The 23,989-nt window shown below is 34.6% G+C and overlaps 2 long non-coding RNA genes across 2 annotated transcripts in view; one reads left to right on the top strand and one right to left on the bottom strand.

The window, feature by feature from the left end:
• Nucleotides 1–14,692: 14,692 nt before the first annotated feature.
• LOC133251028 (uncharacterized) overlaps nucleotides 14,693–23,989 on the top strand; it is a 46,626-nt gene continuing 37,329 nt past the window's right edge. Inside the window, exons 1-2 of the long non-coding RNA XR_009737491.1 lie at nucleotides 14,693–14,837; nucleotides 19,058–19,197. This is a non-coding gene — a long non-coding RNA (uncharacterized LOC133251028). The remainder of the gene's footprint in view (nucleotides 14,838–19,057; nucleotides 19,198–23,989) is intronic.
• Nucleotides 18,317–23,989, bottom strand: part of LOC133251029 (uncharacterized) — a 95,862-nt gene continuing 90,189 nt past the window's right edge. Inside the window, exons 4-5 of the long non-coding RNA XR_009737492.1 lie at nucleotides 21,330–21,402; nucleotides 18,317–18,615 (exon numbers count right to left, since the gene is read on the bottom strand). This is a non-coding gene — a long non-coding RNA (uncharacterized LOC133251029). The remainder of the gene's footprint in view (nucleotides 18,616–21,329; nucleotides 21,403–23,989) is intronic.

Here is a 23,989-nt window from a genome sequence, read left to right as displayed (position 1 = left end):
ACTGGAAAAACCATAGCCTTGACTAGACGAACCTTTGTTGGCAAAGTAATGTCTCTGCTTCTGAATATGCTACCTAGGTTGGTCATAACTTTCCTTCCAAGGAGTAAGCGTCTTTTAATTTCATGGCTGCAATCACCATATGAACTTCTTATGGGTGTACTCAAAATTTTCTATCAAGTAGAAAAACTATTTTTCCCTCAGTTTTCAAGCAGTGTGATCTCCAGAGTAGAGTTTGTGAACTAGTCAAGTCCTTGAAGTACCAAAACTTATTTATTTTTATCTCATTTATAATTTTGTTTTACAATGTAGATATTACAGAAAAGTGTTAATGCCACACTGGTTAACACTTTAAAAATATATGCCTGTGATAAATTGAATATATTTTAAATAGTAGAGATAAGCATTACCAGAATTGAGTTTGATAACAGATAAATATAGACAGAGACTATTGCATAGTGATGTCCCTGAATATGGTGGCTGCATTTTTTTTCAAGGTGTATGTTTTTAAATTTGTTTTTGTTGCTTAGAATGTTTTTTTAGAGAAGTAGTGAGACCACATACTTTCATCAGCTGTAGTTTTGAACTGCTGGTAATGTAATGGCTGCTGAGCAAGTAGGAGGAGGCACTGAATAGCTACTCAAATTAGGGTCTGAGAGAAAATACAGATTTACAAATACTGCTTCTTATTAGAATGTGCTGCCAATCTGGTAATACAGATTTAAAATTTTGCTTGCTGTGCTTAATTAGTTAATTTCAATAATGAGTAATAGTGTTTATCTTCTCCAATGAGTGGCCTACAGCTTTATTCAGCTGAGGACTGAGTACAGCACAGAGCAATAGTAACATATGTTTATCTACCCAGAACAGACTAATAAGTCAGTTGGCATCATGGGATGATGAATATTACCTCCTACCATCATCAAAGCAAGTTTTTTCCCCCCCCTGAGGTTTAGAGAGTAGATTTTTAAAATTTATTTATTTTTTAATTGAAGGATAATTGCTTTACAGAATTTTTTTTTTTTTTCTGTCAAACCTCAGCAAGAATCAGCCATAGGTATACATATATCCCCCTCCCTTTTGAAACTCCCTCCTATCTCCCTCCCCATCCCATCCCTCTAATCCAATACAGAGCCCCTGTTTGAGTTTCCTGAGCCATAGAGCAAATTCCCTTTGGCTATCTATTTTACATATGGTAATGTAAGTTTCCATGTTACTCTTTCCATACATCTCACCCTCTCCTCCCAGCTCCCCATGCCCATAAGTCTATTCTCTATGTCTGTTTTTCCACTGCTGCCCTGTAAATAAATTCTCCAGTACCATTTTTATAGATTCTGTATATATTCATTAGAATATGATATTTATCTTCCTCTTTCTGACTTAACTTCACTCTGTATAATAGGTTCTATGTTCATCCACCTTGTTAGAACTGACTCATATACATTCCTTTTATGGCTGAGTAATATTTGTGTATATATACCACAACTTCTTTAGCCATTCATCTGTCGATGTACATCTAGGTTGCTTCCAGGTCCTAGCTATTGTAAATAGTGCTGCAATAAACAATGGAATACATGTGTCTTTTTCAGTTTTGGTTTCCTCAGAGTATATGCCTAGGAGTGGGATTTCTGGGTCAAATGGTGGTTTTATTCTTAGTTTTTTAAGGAATCACCATACTGTCTTCCATAGTGACTGAATCAATTTACATTCCCATTAACAGTGCAAAAGCATTCCCTTTTCTCCACACCCTCTCCAGCATTTATTGTTTGTAGACTTTTTGATGATGGCCATTCTGACTGGTATGAGGTGATATCTCATTGTAGTTTTGATTTGCATTTCTCTAAAAATGAGCAATATTGAGTATCTTTTCATGTGTTTGTTGCCCATCTGTATGTCTTCTTTGAAGAAATGTCTGAGTCTTTTTCCAACCTTTTTATTGAGTTGTTTATTTTTCTGGTATTGAGTTGTATGAACTGCTTGTACATCTTGGAAATCGATCCTTTGTCAGTTGTTTCATTTGATATTATTTTCTCCCATTCTGAGGGCTGTCTTTTCACCTTGCTTATAGTTTCCTTTGCTGTGCAAAAGCTTTTAAATTTAATTAGGTCCTACTTGCTTACTTTTGTTTTTATTTCCATTACTCTAGGAGGTGGGTCATAGAGGATCTTGCTTTGATTTATGTCGAGTGTTCTACCTATGTTTCTACCTAAGAGTTTTATGTTCTGCCTAAGAGTTTTATAGTTTCTGGTCTTACATTTAGGTCTTTAATCCATTTTGAGTTTATCTTTGTGTATGGTGTTAGGAAGCGTTCTAATTTCATTCTTTTACATGTAGCTGTCCAGTTTTCCCAGCATCATTTATTGAAGAGGTTGTCTTTGCCCCATTGTATATTCTTGCCTCCTTTGTAAAAAAATAAGGTACCCATAGGTACATGGGTTTATCTCTGGGCTTTCTATCTTGTTTCATTGGTCTATATTTCTGTTTTTGTGCCAGTACCATACTGTCTTGATGACTATAGCTTTGTAGTATAATCTGAAGTCGGGAAGGTTGATTCCTCCAGCTCCATTCTTCTTTATCAAGACAGCTTTGGCTATTTGGGGTCTTTTGCATTTCCATATGGATTGTGAACATTTTTCTAGTTCTGTGAAAAATGCCATTGGTAATTTGATAGGGATTGCATTGAATGTAGTTTGCATTTTGTAGTATAGTCATTTTCACAATAATGATTCTTCCTACCCAGGAAGATGGACTATCTTCCATCTGTTTATGTCATCTTCAATTTCTTTCATTGGAGTCTTATAATTTTCTGTGTACATTTCTTTAGTCTCCTTAGGTAAGTTTGTTAGATATTTAATTCTTTTTGTTGCAATGGTGAATGGGATTGATACCTTAATTTCTCTCTCTGATTTTTCATTGTAAGTATATAGAAATGAAAGTGATTTCTGTGTATTGATTTTGTATCCTGCAACAAGGCTAAATTCACTGGTTAGCTGTAGTTATTTTCTGACACTATCTTTAGTGTTTTCTACGTACAGTATCATGTCATCTGCAAACAGTGAGAGCTTTAATTCTTTTCCAATCTGGATTCCTTTTATTTCTTTTTCTTCTCTGATTGCTGTAGCTAGGACTTCCAAAACTATGTTGAATAATAGTGGTGAAAGTGAACACCCTTGTCTTGTTCCTGATCTTAGGGGGAATGCTTTAAGTTTTTCACCACTGAGAATAATGTTTGCTGTAGGCTTATCATATGTGGTCTTTACTATGTTGAGGTAGGTTCCTTCTATACCTATTTTTGGGAGAGTTTTAATCATAAATGGGTGCTGAATTTTGTCAAAGGCTTTTTCTGCATGTGTTGAGATGATCATATAGTTTTTATCTTTCAATTTATTAATATGGTATATCACATTGATTTGTGTATATTGAAGAATCCTTGCCTCCTTGGAATAAACTCAACTTGATCATGGTGTATGAGCTTTTTGATGTGTTGCTGAATTCTGTTTGCTACAATTGTGTTGAGGATTTTTGCATCTGTGTTCATTAGTGATATTGGCCTGTAGTTTTTTGTGTTGTCTTTGTCTGGTTTTGGTGTCAGGGTGATGGTGGCCTCGTAGAATGAGTTTGGAAGTGTTCCTTCCTCTGTAATTTTTGGAAAGAGTTTTAGAAAGATAGGCATTAGCTCTTCTCTAATTGTTAGACAGATTTCTCCTATGAACCCATGGTCCTGGGCTTTTTTGGGGGGAGATTTTTGATCACAGCTTCAATTTCAGTGCTTATGATTGGGTTGTTCATAATTTCTATTTCTTTCTGGTTCACTCTTGAAAGATTGAACTTTTCTAAGAATCTGTCCATTTTTTCCAGGTTATACATTTTATTGCCATATAGTTGTTCATAATAGTCTCTTATAATCCTTTGTATTTCTACATTGTCTGTTGTAACCTCTCCTTTTTCATTTCTAATTTTGTTGATTTGATTCTTCTTTTTTTCTTGATGAGTCTGGCTAAAGATTTATCAATTTTGTTTATCTTCTCAAAGAACCAACTTTTAGCTTTATTAAACTTTACTGAATAGATACAAAAACAAGATCCATATATATGCTGTCTACAAGAATCCCACTTCAGACCTAAAGACACGTATAGACTGAAAGTGAGAGGATGAAAAAATAAATTTGCTTCCATGCAAATGGGAAGCAAAAGAAAGCTGAAGTAGCAATCTTCATAACAGACAAAATAGACTTTAAAGTAAAGAAGATTATAAGAGATAAGGAAGGACACTACTTAATCAAGGGATCAATCCAAGAGGGAGACATAACAACTGTAAATATCTATGCACCCAGCACAGGAGCACCTCAATACATAAGACAAACACTAACAAATATAAAAGGAGAAATTGACAGTAAGACAATAATAGTAGGAGACTTTAACACCCCACTTCAACCAATGGACAGATTATCAAGACATAATATTAATAATGAAGCACAAGTCTTAAATGATACATTAGATGAAATGGATCTCATTGATACCTTCAGGGCATTCCATCCAAATCCAGAAGAATACACCTTTTTCTCAAGTACACATGGAACATTTTCCAAAATAGACCACATCTTGGGTCACAAATCAAACCTCAATAAATTTAAGAAAATTGAAATCATATCAGGCATCTTCTCTGACCACAATGCTATGAAACTAGATATCAATTACAAGAAAAAAAAAACTGTAAGAAACACAAACACGTGGAGATTAAACAGAATGTTTCTGAATAACCAACAGATGCCTGAAGAAATCAAAAGGGAAATAAAAAAATTTCTAGAAACAAATGACAATGAAAAGACAACTCAAAACCTATGGGACATAGCAAAAGCAGTTCTAAGAGGGAATTTTATAGCAATACAATCCTACCTCAAGAAACAAGAAAAACATTGAATAGACAACCTAACTTTATACCTAAAACAACTGGAAAAAGAGGAACAAAAATCCCCCAAATTACTTAAAGAAATCATAAAGATTAGAGCAGAAATAAATGAAAAAGGAAGAATCAAAACAAGTTCTTTTAAAAATAAATCAAGCTAGATTTGGAGTAACCATTGAGTGGCTCCTTAATCTCACATAAACACAAGTAAAACACATGTACAAGAATTATGGCCTGAGTATTTCCGATTGCCACTTTTTGCATTTCACTGTACACTTGGGTAGGATTTCTCTTGAAGAGCTACAGCTGTGGGCTCTACCTGGAATCCTGGGGGTTGTGGCTTTTACATTTGCAGTTATACTGGATACTATCTGTTTACAGGATAGACTGCTAACTGACTCTGCATTCTCAAACCAAAGCTATTGGGTAGTATGCCACCATCATTCTTCTCTTAAAAGCTCTGAGAAACTTAACAGAAAGGACCAGCAATTTTATGTTAATTAATCTATTCAAATTTTCCATTGGGGGGGATTTTCAATTTGGTAACATATTTTTATAAGGAAATCTCTCATTTTTTAGAACTTTTCAAATGCATTGCCATAGAGTTGCAAGTATTACTTTAATCATCTTTTCTCTATCTCTTTTCTCTTAATGTTATGTGTTACTTTCTGTCTCTCTTCCCTTCTTTCCTCCCTTTTAACTCCTTTTCATTAACAAGAAGTTTAACGATTTTATTCTTTATTACCAAACAATTCAGGTTTTAAATTTATTCTTTCTAATTTGGGTTATGAATTGCTTCATTAATTTCAGCTTTTATCTTCATTAATGTCATTTCTTTCAATGTATTACTTGTTTTGCTTATATGTAAATTAATTTTTTTTCATTTATAGTCTTTCTTCTTTAATATTGAAAGAATTAAATGTACATTTTCCAGCATAGTTTTTACTGTGTCTCATGGGTTTTCAGTATGAAGAATTCTATTTTCAATGACTTTGAGATGATCTGCAATTTTCTATTGATTTCCTCTTTGATCTGTGGGTTATCTAAGGGTCTGTTTCTTAATTTTTGATAGATTAAGATGATTTGTCACTTTATTCTTTAGTCCTAAATTTATTAGATTCCGATCAGATTATCTAGTGTATGATTTCACTTTTCAATTTGTATAGTTTCTATATGCCAAGGAAAACGATTTCATGTTCTGTGTTTTATGAATGTAACAAAAAAATCTTTATTCTCCATTTGAGGGATTTAAAGTTTTATATTTGCATGTGTGTGCATGTTCAAGATTATAGGTTTTTTAAATTAATTTCTTACATACTCTTCTCTTCCTCTATCCCAGCTGTTATAACAAAATACTATGGACTCAGTCGCTTATTAACAGTAAAAATTTATTTCTCACATTTCTTGAGTTTGGAAGTCCTACGTCAAGGTGTCAGCATGGTCAAGTGAGGGTAATAGAGTGCAGATTGCTCTCTTCTCTCTGTATTCTTATAAAGTGGAAGAGGAGAGGGAGATCTCTTGGCCTCTTTTATAAAAACATTAATCTTATTAATACGGGCTTTTGCCTTCATGACCTAATCCCACTTCAAAGCCTCCACCTACTAGTACTACCACATTAGACGTAGGATTTCAACGTGTGATTTTCAGAGAGACATAAACACTTAGATCATAGCAATCTTTACTGATTTTTGCCTTCTAGATATGTACAAGAAAAGAAGAGGGTTATTCTAGTTTCATACTCAAATTTTAATCGAGGTTTATGTTTTTTTGTTTTTAGTTTTGTTAGCGTTTGCCTCACATATGATCTGCTATTTTGTGTGGCACAGAGTTTTGGATTGGGTTTTTTCATAAATTGTAAATTTTATTGTTAAATATTTTGCAATTTCATCATCAATTCTCTGAACCTTAACTTTCACCTTGTCTGATGCTGTTTTATTACTGTTTGCATTTTCTCTTTATCTCCTTATTTTTAATGTTTCTTTCAAGCATCAAATAGCTGTGTGTTTATTTTTTTAACATAATCTGATGATCTCTATATTTTAATGAGGAATTCAAATGCTTCACTTTCAAGATAATGATTAATATGCCTTATATCCTCTTCCTTATTGTAAGTCTGCTATTTATTTTACATTGTAGTTTTTTGTTCATTTTTCTTACTATTGTTAATTTCATTATGTATTTAATTTCTTTTGTTAATTTCAAAGTTCTCCATATTTTTTAATGCAATATTTACTTTCCTTCCATTGTTCTCTAGATCTTCTGGACTTACTCTCTCAACTATTTATCTTTTCCCTGTTGTTCATTATATCATGTGTTTTTCTCTTTGCTATAAATTATTATTTTTTACACTTGGTTATTCAAATTTTTCATTGTTATTATGCTGCTTTTTCTTAAAATTTATTGAATCATTTGGAAACCCAATTCTTTTAAGATCCAGAAAAATTTTCCCCCATGTTTGATATAGTATACTTGAACTTCCTTAAATGTGCTCTTCCCCAGTCTTAAATAGTAAAATTTTTGTCTGGATTGTCCACAAGCTCTATTTTGTGGTCTGATTTATCTTCCTCAAAAAGCTCCTGGGAGCCTAGATATAAAATGCTATTTTTCTTAGTTGCCTTCTTGGGACTCTGATTCACTTGTGTGAGTAGCTTAAGAGGTGGCAACCTAACCAGTGGTGAAAGATAATTTTGTCATGACCAGCTATAGCTGAAGAAGCAGATAGGTTCCCAGGTGTTTGCTGAGGCACTTAGTGGAGACTTTCCTGCTTTTCCATCTATTTACATTCTTTCTGTATATAGAGAAGTCATCTTTCACTTCATTCTTGGCACCTTCTGAATAACAGAAGATCAGAAATACTGGAGGGAGAGGAGGCAGTGTTGACTTTCATTAAAGAATATCACAGATTTCTTCAAGCCACTGCTTTCTACTCCTCAGCCTAGGGCTCCCCAAAGCTGGTCTTCAGACACTCATCCAGCCACTGGGGTGGAACCACTCCTAAATCTTCTCAGCTTGAACACTGAACTTCTTTTGAACCAAGAAGTTATAGGGGAATGGTAGGGAATTTGTTCCCTTTCAATCTCCCCACCAAAAATGATTAGATTTATTGCTAGCTTTAGGGTCTTGAACTTGGGTGAAATGTGCAGAAACATTTGTTTCATCCAGCTTTTATATATGCAGTGAGCTGATTTTGTTTTTCCCCCTAGCTTGGTGATTACCTGTGCTCCAATTCTGAAGCAGAATCTGTCTGTGTTTGGCTTTATAAATGCTCAGTATTTCACAAACTCATTCTAACAGTATCAGTCACTTTATAGCAAAACCTTTACAAGTTATATATTAAGTTTGATTTTTTAAGTGAAAATATAATTTTTATATAATTTTATAGGTCATAAAGACCATCCAAAGTTTAGATCTAATTAGTTAAACTTACCTTTCATAGTGTTATAGAAAAAATTAATTTTTCTCATTAGTATTCATGATTTATAATAAATAAAAGGAGAGAAGTGGCTGCATGAAAATATAATCTCTGTCAGCTCAGTGGCTGGACTTTTAATTATGAAACATCCTCCTCTGTGTCAAAGAATATTGTCCTCCTTCACATTGTTAGACTGTTAATTATTATTATTATTATTAGATTCTCTTCATTATTTTCTTTTGACTTTCTCCCTCTAATCAAAGTTTGTCATTGTGAGAATAAGAATATGCTTTGGAATATTTATGATGATATTAAAAAAATCATCTAGCTAATTTAGAACTTTGAATAGCAAGAAAGTTTAGTTATATCATTGAGAAAATAAAAGTCCACTGGAAAAAATAATATCTCAGAAACATTAATGATGTTTTTATATAGCACTTGATGTTTCTTTCCAGTACAGTATTGATATTTTAAAAATCCACCACACCAGAATCAAAGAGAAGAAATCATCCCCTTTGTTCTTTTAACTCAAGTTTTGCTGTATTTATTTCTTTAGTAAAAATGTCCTTAACCCTTTCTTCTGGAATATTCCTAGTTATTCCAAAGGGTAAACTCTGGGAGTTGTTGATGGATAGGGAGGACTGGCATGCTGCAGTCCATGGGGTCACAAAGAGTTGGACACGACTGAGCAACTGAACTGAACTGATTCCAAAGGTACGCTCCTATTTTCAAACCTCCATCTGATTTTTCTTATGTTATTTTGTACAAGATTAATCTAAAAATAACCCTTTAATCAACTTCCCATAGAGCTCCCCTAACTTCAAGAGACAGCAATTTTTTAAAAAAAATTATATGAAGAAATAAAAGTATATTTAGGAGAATCTTAGAGTTTGTGGAAGCCTAAGTTTGTAGTTAGGGTGGGCTACATCATGACTTGATATATGTGCTGTTGATAGAAGTATTAAAATAATTATAATAACAATAATTTGTTAATAGCTATATTATATAAAATATATAAATTATGACATCAAAAACCAAAATATCTATAGGAGTGTAAAAATATTGAGCATTTACATGTGTTCAAAGTTAAGTTGTTATAAGCTTAAAATAGATTGTTATAACTATAAGTGGTTTTACATAAGTTTTTGGATTGGCCAAAAAGTTAGTTCATTTCTTTCTATAACATCTTGTGAAGGAACCTAACCTAGTATGAGGTAACCACAAAATAAAAAATTATAGTAGATACACAAAAGATAAAGAAAATGGAATCAAAACATATTACTACAGAGAATCAAGAAAGAGATCAAGAGATGAAGACAGGAACAAAGGACCTACAAAGCAGCCAGAAAACAATTGACAAAATGACAATAATAAGTTCATACCTATCAGTAAGAGATATAGAGTGGCTGAATGAATTACAAATAAGACCCCAGTTATATACATACAACAGACTTACTCCAACCTTAAGGACACATTATGCTAAAACTGAAAAGATGGAAAAAGATATTCCAAGCAAATAGAAAACAAAAGAAAGCAGAGGTAGCTATTCTATCAGACAACAGGGATTTTAAGCCAGTTACTGTAACAAGAGACAAAGAAAGTCATTATATAATATAAAGACATCATCAATTCATCAGGAAGAATATCACTAGTATTTATGACTTCCACATAGAAACACCTACATATAATATATAAAGCAAATATTAATATACTGAAAGGGGGAAATACTGTAATAGAGTAATAGCAGAAAATTTCAATACCCCACTTTCAACAGTGGATAGATTATCCAGATAGAAAATCAATAAGAAAATATTGACAAACTATTAGGTTTGATGGACATTGGCTCAGATGGACTTAACAGACAATTACATAACATTTCATCCAACAGTAGCAGAATATATATTCTTATCAAGAACATATGGAGCATTTTCCAAGATAATTAACATGCTAGATGACAAAACAATTCTTAGCAAATATAAGAAGATTGAAATTGTATCAACTGTCTTTCCAACCACTGTAGTATGAACCTAGGAATCAGTAATAGAAAAAAGAAAAACTAGAAATTGACTACTCTGTGGAAAATAACATACTCCTAAAAAACCAATGACTCAAAGAAGAAATTTAAAAAATCTTCAAACAAATGAAAATGGAGACACAACATACCCAAACTTATGGAACAGAGAAGAATCAGGATTAAGAGGGAATTTTATAGCTATAAATGTCTATAGACATTAGATTAAGAAAGAAAGAGTGAGGATTCAAATACAATTAGAAATGAAAGAAGAGACATTACTATTAATACCACAGAAATACAAAAATGCATGAGAGATTATTATGAAAAAGTTGTATACCACAGAATTGGATAATCTAGAAGGAAGAGATGTATTGTAGATATATAAAACCTACCAATACTGAATGATGAAGAAATTGAATATCGGAACAGATAAATTATAAGTAAGGAGACTGAATCAGTAATCAAATATATCCCAACAAACAAAAGCCCAGGACAAGATGGTTTCCCTGTGAACTCTAATGAACTTTTATAGAATTTATGCCAATTCTTCTCAAACTCTTCCAGAAAATTGCAAACTAGGGAAGATTCTCAAACTCATTTTATGAGACCAGTATTACTGTAATATCAAAGCTAGATAAAGACTTCAAGAAAGAAAATGATAGGCCAATATTCCAGATAACTATAGATGCAAATTTTTTTAAGACAATAGTAACAAATCACATTTGACAGTATATTAAAAAATATCATGCACCATCATCAAGTGGCATTTATCCCTGGGTTGCCAGGGTGGTTCAGCATACACAAATCGATAAGTGTTATACATCATGTTAATAGAATGAAAGATAAAAATCACATGATCATCTCATTGAAAGTGAAAGTGGAAATCGCTCAGCCATGTCGTACTCTTTGCAGCTTTATGAACTGTAGCCTGCCAGGTTTCTTTGTCCATGGAATTCTCCAGGCAGCTCTACTGGAGTGGGTAGCCATTGCCTTCTCCAGGGGATCTTCCCAAACCAGGGATTGAACCCAGGTCTCCGGTATTGCAGGTGGATTCTTTGCCATCTGGGCCATCAGGGAAGCCCAAGAATACTGGAGGCTCTAACCTATCCCTTCTCCGGGGGATCTTCCCAACCCAGGAATTGAACCAGGGTCTCTTACATTGCATAAAGATTATTTACCAGCTGAGCTATGAGGAAAACTTGATCTTCTCATTAGATGCAGAAATATGTATCTGAAAAAATTCAACATCCTTCCAAAATAAAAATTATCAACAAATTGGGTATCGAAGGAATGTACCTCAACATATTAAATTTATATCTTACAAGCCCATATTAACATCATAGTAGTTAAAGGGTGAAAGCTTTCCTGCTAAAATTAGAAACAAGAAAATGAGGCCCATTGCCAGCACTCATTTTTACTAGGTACTAGAAGTTTTAGCCTGAGTAAGTAGACAAGAAAGAGAAATAAAAGGCATTGAATACAAAAAAATTAAAGCTATTAGTATTTGCAAGTGCTATGATCTTATGTAGAGAGAACCCCAGTCTCCCGAATTGGAGGCAGATGCTTTAATCTCTGAGCCACCAGGGAAGCCCTAGAGAACCTTGCTGCTGCTGCTGCTATAAGTCGCTTCAGTCGTGTCTGACTCTGTGATATCCCATAGATGGCAGCCCACCATTGCCTGGGATTCTCCAGGCAAGGACACTGGAGTGGGTTGCCATTTCCTTAGATTCCATTAAAAAAAAAAAAAAACAACTCTTAGAACTAATAAATAAATTCAGTGCAGTTGCAAGATCAAAATTGAACATGCATAAGTTTGTTCTGTAAGTCTGTCAAACTGTTTCTGTTTTGTAAGTTCATTTGTATCATTTCTTTTTAGATTACACATATAAAGGATGTCACATGATATTTTTCCTACTCTGACTTATTTCAGATTGTCAGTATGACAATATCTAGGTTCATGCATGTTGATGTAAATAGCATTATTTCATTCTTTTTAATGACTGAGTAATATTCCATTATATGTATGTTCCATATCTTCTTTATCCATTTTTCTGCTACTGGATATTTAACTTATTTCGGTGTCTTGTCTATTGTAAACAGTGTTGTGATGAACAGTGGGGTGCCTGTATCCTTTTAGATCTATGCCCAGGAGTGGGATTGCAGGGTCATTTGATAACTTTATTTCTAGTTTCTAAAGGAACTTTCATTCTGTGCTCCATAGTGACATTGTACAGGAGACAGGGATCAAGATCATCCCTATGGGAAAGAAATGCAAAAAAGCAAAATGGCTGTCTGGAGAGGCCATATAAATAGCTGTGAAAAGAAGAGAAGCAAAAAGCAAAGGAGAAAAGGAAAGATATAAACATCTGAATGCAGAGTTCCAAAGAATAGCAAGAAGAGATAAGAAAGCCTTCTTTAGCGATCAATGCAAAGAAATAGACGAAAACAACAGAATGGGAAAGACTAGGGATCTCTTCAAGAAAATCAGAGATACCAAAGGAACATTTCATGCAAAAATGGGCTCGAAAAAGGACAGAAATGATATGGACCTAACAGAAGCAGAAGATATTAAGAAGAGATGGCAAGAATACACAGAAGAACTGTACAAAAAAGATCTTCAAGACACAGATAATCACGATGATGTGATCACTGACCTAGAGCCAGACATCCTGGAATGTGAAGTCAAGTGGGCCTTAGAAAGCATCACTACAAACAACGCTAGTGGAGGTGATGGAATTCCAGTGGAGCTGTTCCAAATCCTGAAAGATGATACTGTGAAAGTGCTGCACTCAATATGCCAGCACATTTGGAAACCTCAGCAGTGGCCACAGGACTGGAAAAGGTCAGTTTTCATTCCAATCCCAAAGAAAGGCAATGCCAAAGAATGCTCAAACTACTGCACAATTGCACTCATCTCACACACTAGTAAAGTAGTGTTCAAAATTCTCCAAGCCAGGCTTCAGAAATATGTGAACTTCCAGATGTTCAAGCTGGTTTTAGAAAAGGCAGAGGAACCAAAGATCAAATTGCCAACATCCGCTGGATCATGGAAAAAGCAAGAGAGTTCCAGAAAAACATCTATTTCTGCTTTATTGACTATGCCAAAGCCTTTGACCGTGTGGATCACAATAAACTGTGGAGAATTCCTAAGGAGATGGAAATACCAGACCACCTGATCTGCCTCTTGAGAAATTTGTATGCAGGTCAGGAAGCAACAGTTAAAACTGGACATGGAACAACAGACTGGTTCCAAATAGGAAAAGGAGTATGTCAAGGCTGTATATTGTCACCCTGTTTGTTTAACTTATATGCAGAGTACATCATGAGAAACGCTGGACTGGAAGAAGCACAAGCTGGAATCAAGGTTGCCGGGAGAAATATCAATAACCTCAGATATGCAGATGACACCACCCTTATGGCAGAAAGTGAAGAGGAACTCAAAAGCCTCTTGATGAAAGTGAAAGTGGAGAGTGAAAAAGCTGGCTTAAAGCTCAACATTCAGAAAACGAAGATCATGGCATCCGGTCCCATCACTTCATGGCAAATAGATGGGGAAACAGTGGAAACAGTGTCAGACTTTATTTTTCTGGGCTCCAAAATCACTACAGATGGTGACTGCAGCCATGAAATTAAAAGATGCTTACTCCTGGGAAGGAAAGTTATAACCAACCTAGATAGCATATTCAAAAGCAGAGACATTACTTTGCCAACAAAGGTTCATCTAGTCAAGGCTATGGTTTTTCCTGTGGTCATGCATGGATGTGAGATTTGGACTGTGAAGAAGGCTGAGTGCTGAAGAATTGATGCTTTTGAACTGTGGTGTTGGAGAAGACTCTTGAGAGTCCCTTGGACTGCAAGGAGATCCAACCAGTCCATTCTGAAGGAGATCAACCCTGGGACATCTTTGGAAGGAATGATGCTAAAGCTGAAACTCCAGTACTTTGGCCACCTCATGCGAAGAGTTGACTCATTGGAAAAGACCCTGATGCCGAGAGGGATAGGGGGCAGGAGGAGAAGGGGACGATAGAGGATGAGATAGCTGGATGGCATCACTGACTCGATGGATGTGAGTCTGAGTGAACTCCGGGAGTTGGTGATGGACTGGGAGGCCTGGCATGCTGCAATTCATGGGGTCACAAAGAGTTGGACAGGACTGAGCGACTGATCTGATCTGATCTGATCTGATTGTTCATATGAATACAGACAGTCTTTGGTGCCTCAGAAAAGCCTCAAATACCTGAAAGCGAAAGTGTTAGTCTCTGAGTGGTGTCCAGATCTTTGTGACCCCATGGACTGTAGCCGGGCTCCTCTGTCCATGGAATTTACCAGGCTCAAGTATACTGAAATGGGTAGCCATTCTTGTCTCCAGGGTATCTTCCCAACCCAGGGATGGAATTCAGGTCTTCCTGCATTGTGAGCAGATTCTTCACCATGGAGCAAGCAGGGTACCTAATTAATAGTTAAACCTTTTAAGCATGTCAGTCTTTTCTCTTCTCTTTATAATAATCCGTAAGTAATTAGTTTCTGTGATTAAATTATTGATTAAATTAACTAATTATTACTGACAAAGAGGAGCAATTTAGAAATTTCAGATAAACATGTTTCTATGACAAATAAAATGAGAGGTACAATTAGCCCTCATTGTTCTGACAGGTAAACTCTCTTACGTAGCTTTTTTTTTTTTTAATTAACATTTCTTTTTTATAATATAAACCAAAATAATATCACATGCAATCTTTATAAATGTCTGTACATTACATTTTATCACTAAGATCATTGCATTTGTCTTTTAACTTTGTCTAGATTTCTCAATATATTCCAGATAAATTATTCCTTAATTTAAGATTAAATTCCTTAATAAATCCTCATTAAATGCTAGTGCTTAACTGGAATTCCTGATTTTGTGCTTGTCAAAAACTTCAGAAAAGTATATTTATATTCTAAAGGAATTAAGTTACAGTGAGGAATGTATATTCATTTAAGAATTTTAATTCTGTGATGCAAAAATAACATTTCAATCTCTATATAATACAGGCCAAAGAATCTGAACACATTCCCTGGTAATGCAGCCACCTTGATGAATAAATTCATGGGATTGTTCTTCTGCCCTTTTGAGTAGTTCTCTAGCTCAATAAAACCCTAATCATACCATACACTCTCTATAGGCCAATCCAGAGCCCTGCTGAACTTACTATAAGCAGTTATCTGAGCTTTTGTCATCAGTAGGATCAGATAGGTGATGCATGAAAAGAACAGTGACTAGCGATGCCCATGACCTTGAGGTTTAGATTAGCTATCGATTGCCATATAAGTTTAGTCTATGCTTTGTTTTTTAGATGTTGCACCAACTGCATTGCTTCACTCATTAAAATTTATCATTTATTATAGTACATTTATCCCAAGATGACTAGGTTTATGTGAAACTTAAACACTCTCCCACAAACTTTCTATCATTTTTATGAGTACTGATTAAATTTGAATTTTTAATGTTATGCTATTTTCTAAGCATTAAATAATCTAAAATATATTGCTTCACTTCATGTTATGAGAATATCATGCAGAACAATGTGTTTTTGACCGATTAGTACTTTTTCACAGGAGCATTGTGACTTAACTAATATTTGGGGGGTTTTGCCTAATGAAATGGAAAAAAAGATTATAGTCGCAAATATAAGCAGTTATTTAACTACTTGGTACAGATTCTAAGGGGGTTTCCCTAGTGGCTCAAATGGTAAACAGTGCCCCTGCAGTTCAGGAGACCTGGGTTCTATCCCTGGTTCACAAAGATCCTCTGGAAAACAAACGGCTACCCACTCCAGTATTTTTGCATGGGATCCTCTGTCCATGCGATGACCAAAGTGACCAAGCATGCATAGATGCTAAACAGGCTTAGTACAGTCTCTTTTTAGCAAGTGATAGACAATTATAGTATTTTTCCAATAGTTAAGTTCAACAAGATGAGGCAGATTTATATGAAAAACAAAATCTTTTAAGCAGTCAGAATTTTAGGAATCCCACTTTATCATACTAAAAGAACATAAATCCCCCAGATAAAGCTTGTGTTTTGATTGTCCTATTTAGAGAGAGAGAGAGAAGAGACGGGGGAGAGGAGGGAGGGATAAGGAAAGGAAGAAAGGAAAGAAGGGTGAAAGAGGAACAGAAGGAATCATAAATCAAGCGGGAAAGCTGGGGAAAATGGACTAGTTAAGAGTAGACAGTTTTTAAGGCACAGTTAATAATTGAGAATTCTGATTTTCCAATTTCACTGTAAGTTCATTGGAATACTACCATCTGAGAGATTTGAATCAAAAGGCTTCTAATATCACAATGTGACATTTTTAGACACAAAAAAATTGGAAACAAAGCAGAATTCTTACAGAGTCAAACAGTTTCACATTCTGTTGTTCCTTTTAGTTTTGCCTATTTTTGTATGGAAATTAACTCCAACAAACTAAAGCTATGTCTAGAAGGGGTCTGGGAACATCATATCAGAACCTGATAAATTCACCCAAAGTTCAGCTTTACAGTGAGGCTGTGTTTAATCAGTGCTTCCTAACTAGTCAAGGAGCTATTTCATTCCAATGTATTCCATTTTGGTAAGAAGTATATATAAAAGGAAAACCATTGTTTATTATGATGATGCATTCACATTTTAAAAAATGTTACTTTCTAGTTTATTTTTCTCTTAATGAATTGCTGTTGAATTTTGTGTCTAGGAAGGTGTAACTGCATTTAGGTGGGAAATCTGTTATCTACATGGAATAACTCTTCTCTGCAAACACTGTATTTTTTACACCTTCTACATAAGAAACGTCTGAAACTTTTATACAGACACACACATATCTTATAGATTTATATGCATATGCACATATACATATATATTTATAGATGATGAAACACATCTTATGAGTTAGAGTCAATAAAATGATTAAGATTTTATAGGTAAAATATTTTCTTCACTTCTTCACTATTTGGAGTCTGAGGCAGATGTTCCATGGAAGCAGATTTTAAGCAGAATATAAGGCAGAACTTTCTAACAATAGAGGGGTGAAATTCTATTTAAACCATGCCTGGGGATAAAAAGTGTGGAGGGAAATAGAATGAAGGTGAATAGAATAATTTAGTAAAATTTACTGTTTTAACCTTAGTGAGATTTCCTCAGTTTTCACTATGGATTATGACCCTCTTTTATTTTGCCATTGGGTAAGTAATTCAGGCTATAGATGCAGACATAGCCTTTTTAATATAACTACTTGGTTTGCCTTTGAGGAAAGTGGTAATTCTCCCTGACCTGATAACCCCCTACTAAATGCTGTTTTAAATAGCCCACGTCCATGAACAAGAGAATTAGCTTCATTGGGTCAAAACACATTTAAATTCATTGAAATAGAATATCCTTTCAAGTTTATAAATGAGAAATGTTAACTAATTAAGGGATATCATTGCCGTGTCATCCTTCACTGTTTGAAAATGACAACTAGCGAAGTTAATCATAATGCAATCAGTGATGGTTGGTTTCATCTTCTATTAGTGAGATATAATGAAAATCAGTGAGGATCCAGGAGTTAATGAAAGGATTCCACTTAACAAGGAAAAGAAATGAAAGATGGCTTCTTAATATTCATTCTAAAATAACTAAGCTGAAAACTACTCTTGCTACTTTAGCTCAAAATATCCATAATAATTACTATTTATTCTCAACTTCTTATGTGTTAGACAAGTGTGTGTTAGTTGCTCAGTCATGTCCAACTCTTTGCAACCCCATGGACTGTAGCCCATCAGGCTCCTCTATCCATGGAATTCTCCAGGCAAGTATACTAGAGTGGGTTGCCATTCCCTTCTCCAGGCAATCTCCCTGACTCAGGGCTCAGACTCTGGTTTCCTGCATTGTGGTCAGATTCTTTAACATCTGAACTACCAGGGAAGCCCCTTATGTTAGACAAAGTGCAAGGCAGTGATGATGTTATTACATTTAATCTTCACAGCAATCGTATAAGTTTAATATTATTATCACTATTTTCAGATGAGGAAAATAAGTCTTGAGGAGCTGAATTACTTGACCAAGATCACCAAATATAAAGTGGCAGAGAGAGAAGTGAGAATCAGATCTCTGACATTCAACAGATACCCTGTGACCTTATTGTATACTGCTCCTGTTGGTCATCTTCCTTTTGTTCTTATTCTCTCATCTCCTCATTTTTCAGTTGTAGGTCTAAAAATCAACAGTGTGGAAGACTTGTCCAACATGGTATTTTCTGCTAATGGCTATTACCTACAGAATTTATTTCTTAAAATACAAAGAGAGTTATAGCAATTCATTAATTTATGCAAGAATCATATGTCAGACATCTCATATGTGCTGAGTTTAAGTTCTAGTGATTAAATGATGGATAAGTTACTATAGAATAAGAAATAACAATGTTAATTCAAAAACATGTTTATATTATAAAAATAATGTTCTTGTATGCTTTTCTCTAAGTATCATTATCATGGAAATATTTGTATTTAAATATTTTAGCAGCTCTTTGAACTAAAAGATATTTCTTCAAAGTATTTTCATTCCAGTGATCTTATGTTTTAGCTATAAGATATTGTCAGATCATTTTCATTCAATGTCACCCTGTATTAATTACTTGAATTAATCACTATCCTGATCCATTAGTATTTCTCCTAAGACTGAACTTGCTAGAAATAATTACAAATGTTATTTGTCAAACTTGTGTTCTCAGATCCTTGACTTTAAGAGAAAAAAGAAAGAAATGACTGTTAGTCATTGCTCTGGTATATACTCCTGAATTGCTCTGAGAGAAAAGCACAAGACAAAGAGTGGGGGAAAAAAAATGCATACTCATCCAACCAGTATGCAGAGGTTAGTATACTGGTAGGATCTTAAAAATAATGATCAAATTAAAGCCTGTTAAAGAATATCATCCTTACATCATTTTCTAATTTAAAATCATTATCTTTAAGTGAATGGACCTTCTTTTTCAAAGTAATTCCACATTGATGGGCTATGTTCTTGCCTCTTGCCAATTTGTACTTTTCACAAACATTTTTAATGATGGATTCAGGCATATTGAACATACTTCTGATAAGAACACAATAAGATGTCTTTAGGCTATCATCAAATATGAGATATCATTGGATTAGAAGTGTGTATTCTAAATTATGTTTTCTAAGTCTGTAAAGAGGTGGGAAAAAATGTTTTGCAGCTTCTTGAGTTGAATGATACAGTTATTCAATGATAGGATGCAATGACATTTGGAAAATTTTATCACACGTTGGGTCTGTTAATCAAATAACATACTCATATATTCATCATTTTATGAGCAGTTATTTTATTTGCTTTACAATCTCAGAATAATTCTTCTACATCTTAAGAATTACAAATTGGAAAATAAATTAGTTATAGTGTCTGCTTATTTTAATTATCTCCTTTTAAATTTTGTATCAAAGAAATTTTTACTTTCTACATTTTATCTATATTTCATTCATTGAAGCAAAAACATAGTCTTTCACTTACTAGTTTAGATGGTCAGAAGTATGTAATCAGCAGCAAGAGATCATTGAATAATTTTCATAATTTTAGAAAAAATTAAGAAATATCAAGAATATTCTAATTTCAAGTTTCTAGTGTTAATCTAGCCTGTAAATTAAAACTTTACAATTGATATTATCTTTTTATTTAAAAACTTGGGAAGTTTTACTCTACTATAATATTTGTTCTAGATCATCTGTGATTTTATAAAATTAGGTAGTTCTAAATCTGATGAACTTTAGATTTTAAAATTCAGTGGTCTGCCTGAATTTATACACCTTATTTTGTTGTTTTAAATTATATTAGTTTTCAATTGCTGCTGTTACTGATTATTACAAACTTAGTGATTTAAAGCAACACACGTTTATTTTCTCTCAATTCTGTTGGTCAGGACTCTGGAGGGGTTTAGGCATTGTCTTTGATCTAGGACTTACATGGCCAGTCAAGGCAGTTGCTAGCCTGGACTCTTATCTAGATGCTGTGGGAGACACAGATTGTTGGACGACTTCAGATGTATGCATTTAGAAAACTGCAATCCTTAGTTCCTTGTGGGCTGTCAGCTGTAATGGATCCCTTCCCTCCCAGAGGTCTCTCTCTTATTATTGCACATAGGCTCAGTATGCCACTAATGGCACAGCAAATTTGTCTCACTGCTGTACTCTTTCCAACCTCCTTACTGCCACATATTATTATTCCCAACAAGAAAATTTCTTTTTTGCTTTTAAGGGTTAATATGATTAATTTAGGCCTGTGTTTTAAGTTCAGTAGTCTTAATTATATGTGCAAAATCCCTTTTTCCTGGTAACATAACATATTTGCAATTTCTAGGGTAAGAACCTGGTCATCTTTGAAGGTCGTCTAGCACAACAAGCACAGGTTTTCTGTTTGTTTGTTTTGCACAATTTAACATCTCTGATGAATTTTAAATTCAATTGAGTGTTATAATTTAATTATTTCTGCTATTCATATTATACATAATACAGTGTATACACTGTGATGTTGTGCTTAGTCACTCAGTCATGTATGACTCTTTGAGACCCCATGGACTGTAGCCCATCAGGCTTCTCTGTCCATGGGGATTCTCCAGGCAAGAATGCTAGAGTGGGTTTCCATGCTCTCCTCCAGGGTATATTCCAACCCAGGGATCAAACCAGAATCTCCTGTACTGCAGGCAGATTCTTTACCAACTGAGCAAGCAGGGGATCCCATAATGTATACATTACTGCTTCTTATATATAGTATAATGATATGTGTTACCATGATATATTAGAATCTGTGAAAAAATAATTTTATGTTACCCTTAAATAACATGTAAACATATGAAGAACTGTCAGAAATTGTAAAAGACAAATGTTCCAGTAGAAAATTAGACAGCTGAAATTAACAAACAACTCACAAGAGAAATAAAAAAGAAAATATTCTGTGCAAAAACTTCATCTATACTAGAAATCAGGGAAGCATACCTTAAAAGAAGTCCAAATTTTCATCCATCAAATTGTCAAAACTTTCAGGAGATAATACCTATTGTTCATGAGACTAGAAGGTAATAAGTTGGAAACAATTTTGCAGGTCAGTTTTGCAATATGTATCATGACTTCAAAGTCTTTAAGAACATCAACTGTAGTTTTTTTCCATTGAGATATTCTAAAACTTGCATAAAGATTTATATATTTATTCCATATATATATACATATATATATTTATATATATATATAAAGGTGCTCAGCTTTCTTCACAGTCCAACTCTCACATCCATACATGACCACTGGAAAAACCATAGCCTTGACTAGATGAACCTTTGTTGGCAAAGTAATGTCTCTTCTTTTGAATATGCTATCTAGGTTGGTCATAACTTTCCTTCCAAGGAGTAAGTGTCTTTTAATTTCATGGCTGCAATCACCATCTGCAGTGATTTTGGAGCCCCCAAAAATAAAGTCTGACACTGTTTCCACTGTTTCCCCATCTATTTCCCATGAAGTGATGGGACCGGATGCCATGATCTTCATTTTCTGAATGTTGAGCTTTAAGCCAACTTTTTCACCCTCTGCTTTCACTTTCATTCTTTTTAATGTCTGAGTAATACTCCATTGAGTATAGGTACCATAGCTTTCTTATCCATTCATCTGCTGATGGATATCTAGGTTTCTTCCATGTCCTGGCTATTATAAACAGTGCTGCGATGAACATTGGGGTACATGTGTCTCTTTCAATTCTGGTTTCCTCTGTGTGTATGCCCAGCAGTGGGATTGCTTGGTTGTATGGCAACCAATTTCCTTAAGAAATCCCAGTTTCTTAAGGAATCTCCACACTGTTCTCCATAGTGGCTATACTAGTTTGCATTCCCACCAACAGTGTAAGAGGGTTCGCTTTTCTCTACACCCTCTCCAGCATTTATTGCTTGTAGACTTTTGGATCGCAGCCATTCTGACTGGTGTGAAATGGTACCTCATAGTGGTTTTGATTTGCATTTCTCTGATAATGAGTGATGTTGAGTATCTTTTCATGTGTTTGTTAGCCATCTGTATGTCTTCTTTGGAGAAATGTCTATTTAGTTCTTTGGCCCATTTTTTGATTGGGTCATTTATTTTTCTGGAATTGAGCTGTAGGAGTTGCTTGTATATTTTTTGAGATTAGTTGTTTGTCAGTTGCTTCATTTGCTATTATTTTCTCCCATTCTGAAGGCTGTCTTTTCACTTTGCTTATAGTTTTTTTTGTTGTTGTTGTACAGAAGCTTTTAATTTTAATTAGATCCCATTTGTTTATTTTTGCTTTTATTTCCAATATTCTGGGAGGTGGGTCATAGAGGATCCTGCTGTGATGTATGTCGAAGAGTGTTTTGCCTATGTTCTCCTCTAAGAGTTTTATAGTTTCTGGCCTTGCGTTTAGATCTTTAATCCATTTTGAGTTTATTTTTGTGTATGGTGTTAGAAAGTGTTCTAGTTTCATTCTTTTACAAGTGGTTGACCAGTTTTCCCAGCACCACTTGTTAAAAAGATTGTCTTTTCTCCATTGTATATTCTTGCCTCCTTTGTCAAAGATAAGGTGTCCATAGGTGTGTGGATTTATCTCTGGGCTTTCTATTTTGTTCCATTGATCTATATTTCTGTCTTTGTGCGAGTACCATACTGTCTTGTCACTGAGATTTATAAAGGACAAGTTGGGTGAAAGACACTGACGTGGAGGGAGAGTAGTAGAAGAGATCGTCAGAGATCAAACTGTGTAGGACTTCCAGGGTATTAGGGGTAGGAGTGCTATTTTACATAGGGAAATATATACTGTGATTGCCTTAATCTTATCACATCACAAATCTGTTTATTTGTGATGTGAAAATGAATAGCAATGTGGATAAGAGTGGAGGCAGGAGACTGCTAGGAATCTTTTGTAGGATGTGGTGGTTACTGTAGTGGTACAAAAGGAAGAAATGCTGAGTTGAATCAACAAAGGGCTTCCCTGGTAGCTCAGCTGGTAGATAAAGAATCCACCTGTAATGTAGGAAACCCTGGTTTGATTCCAGGGTCAGGAAGTTCCCCTGGAGAAAGGATAGGCTACCCATATAGGACATGTTCAAGAGGCAGAGTTGCCTTTGTATTGACGGGAAACAGAAGTGATGGTAGGGTTGAGGAAAGGAGATAATGTGGAACACCTGGGAGGTAATAAATAGTCTTTTTGAGATGAATCTGAGTTTCTCTTTACGTTTTTGGAAATGGTTGTGATAAGGCTACTAATGCACTTTTTAATTTTAAATCCAATTAAGAATTCGCAATCCTTTTCTCCCTGGGCCCCTATGTAGCTTTTGGCACATAAAATCAATTTATTCTTTGGTTTTGTTTCTCTACTGTTTATCTCATTTTCCTTTATGGGTCTTCTGATGCTACTTGTCCCTTAAATGTTGTGCTTCTTTACCCCAGAGTCTCTTCATTATTCACTCCACAATGTCTTCTAAATATCAGTGCTGACAACTCCCAGTTTGTGTTCCCAACACAGATATAATTCTCCCAGCAGCCATATATATATATATATATATATATATATATATATATATATACACACACACACACACACACACATATATACACACACACACACACACCAAACTGCCTGGTAAACATCAGTGATTTGAAGT

Source organism: Bos javanicus, chromosome 7 (genome assembly GCF_032452875.1).
Source record: "Bos javanicus breed banteng chromosome 7, ARS-OSU_banteng_1.0, whole genome shotgun sequence".
In the NCBI taxonomy this organism is placed as follows: Eukaryota; Metazoa; Chordata; class Mammalia; order Artiodactyla; family Bovidae; genus Bos; species Bos javanicus.
The sequence above is the reverse complement of the archived record's forward strand: the minus strand, read 5'-3'. Positions and strand labels throughout refer to the sequence as shown.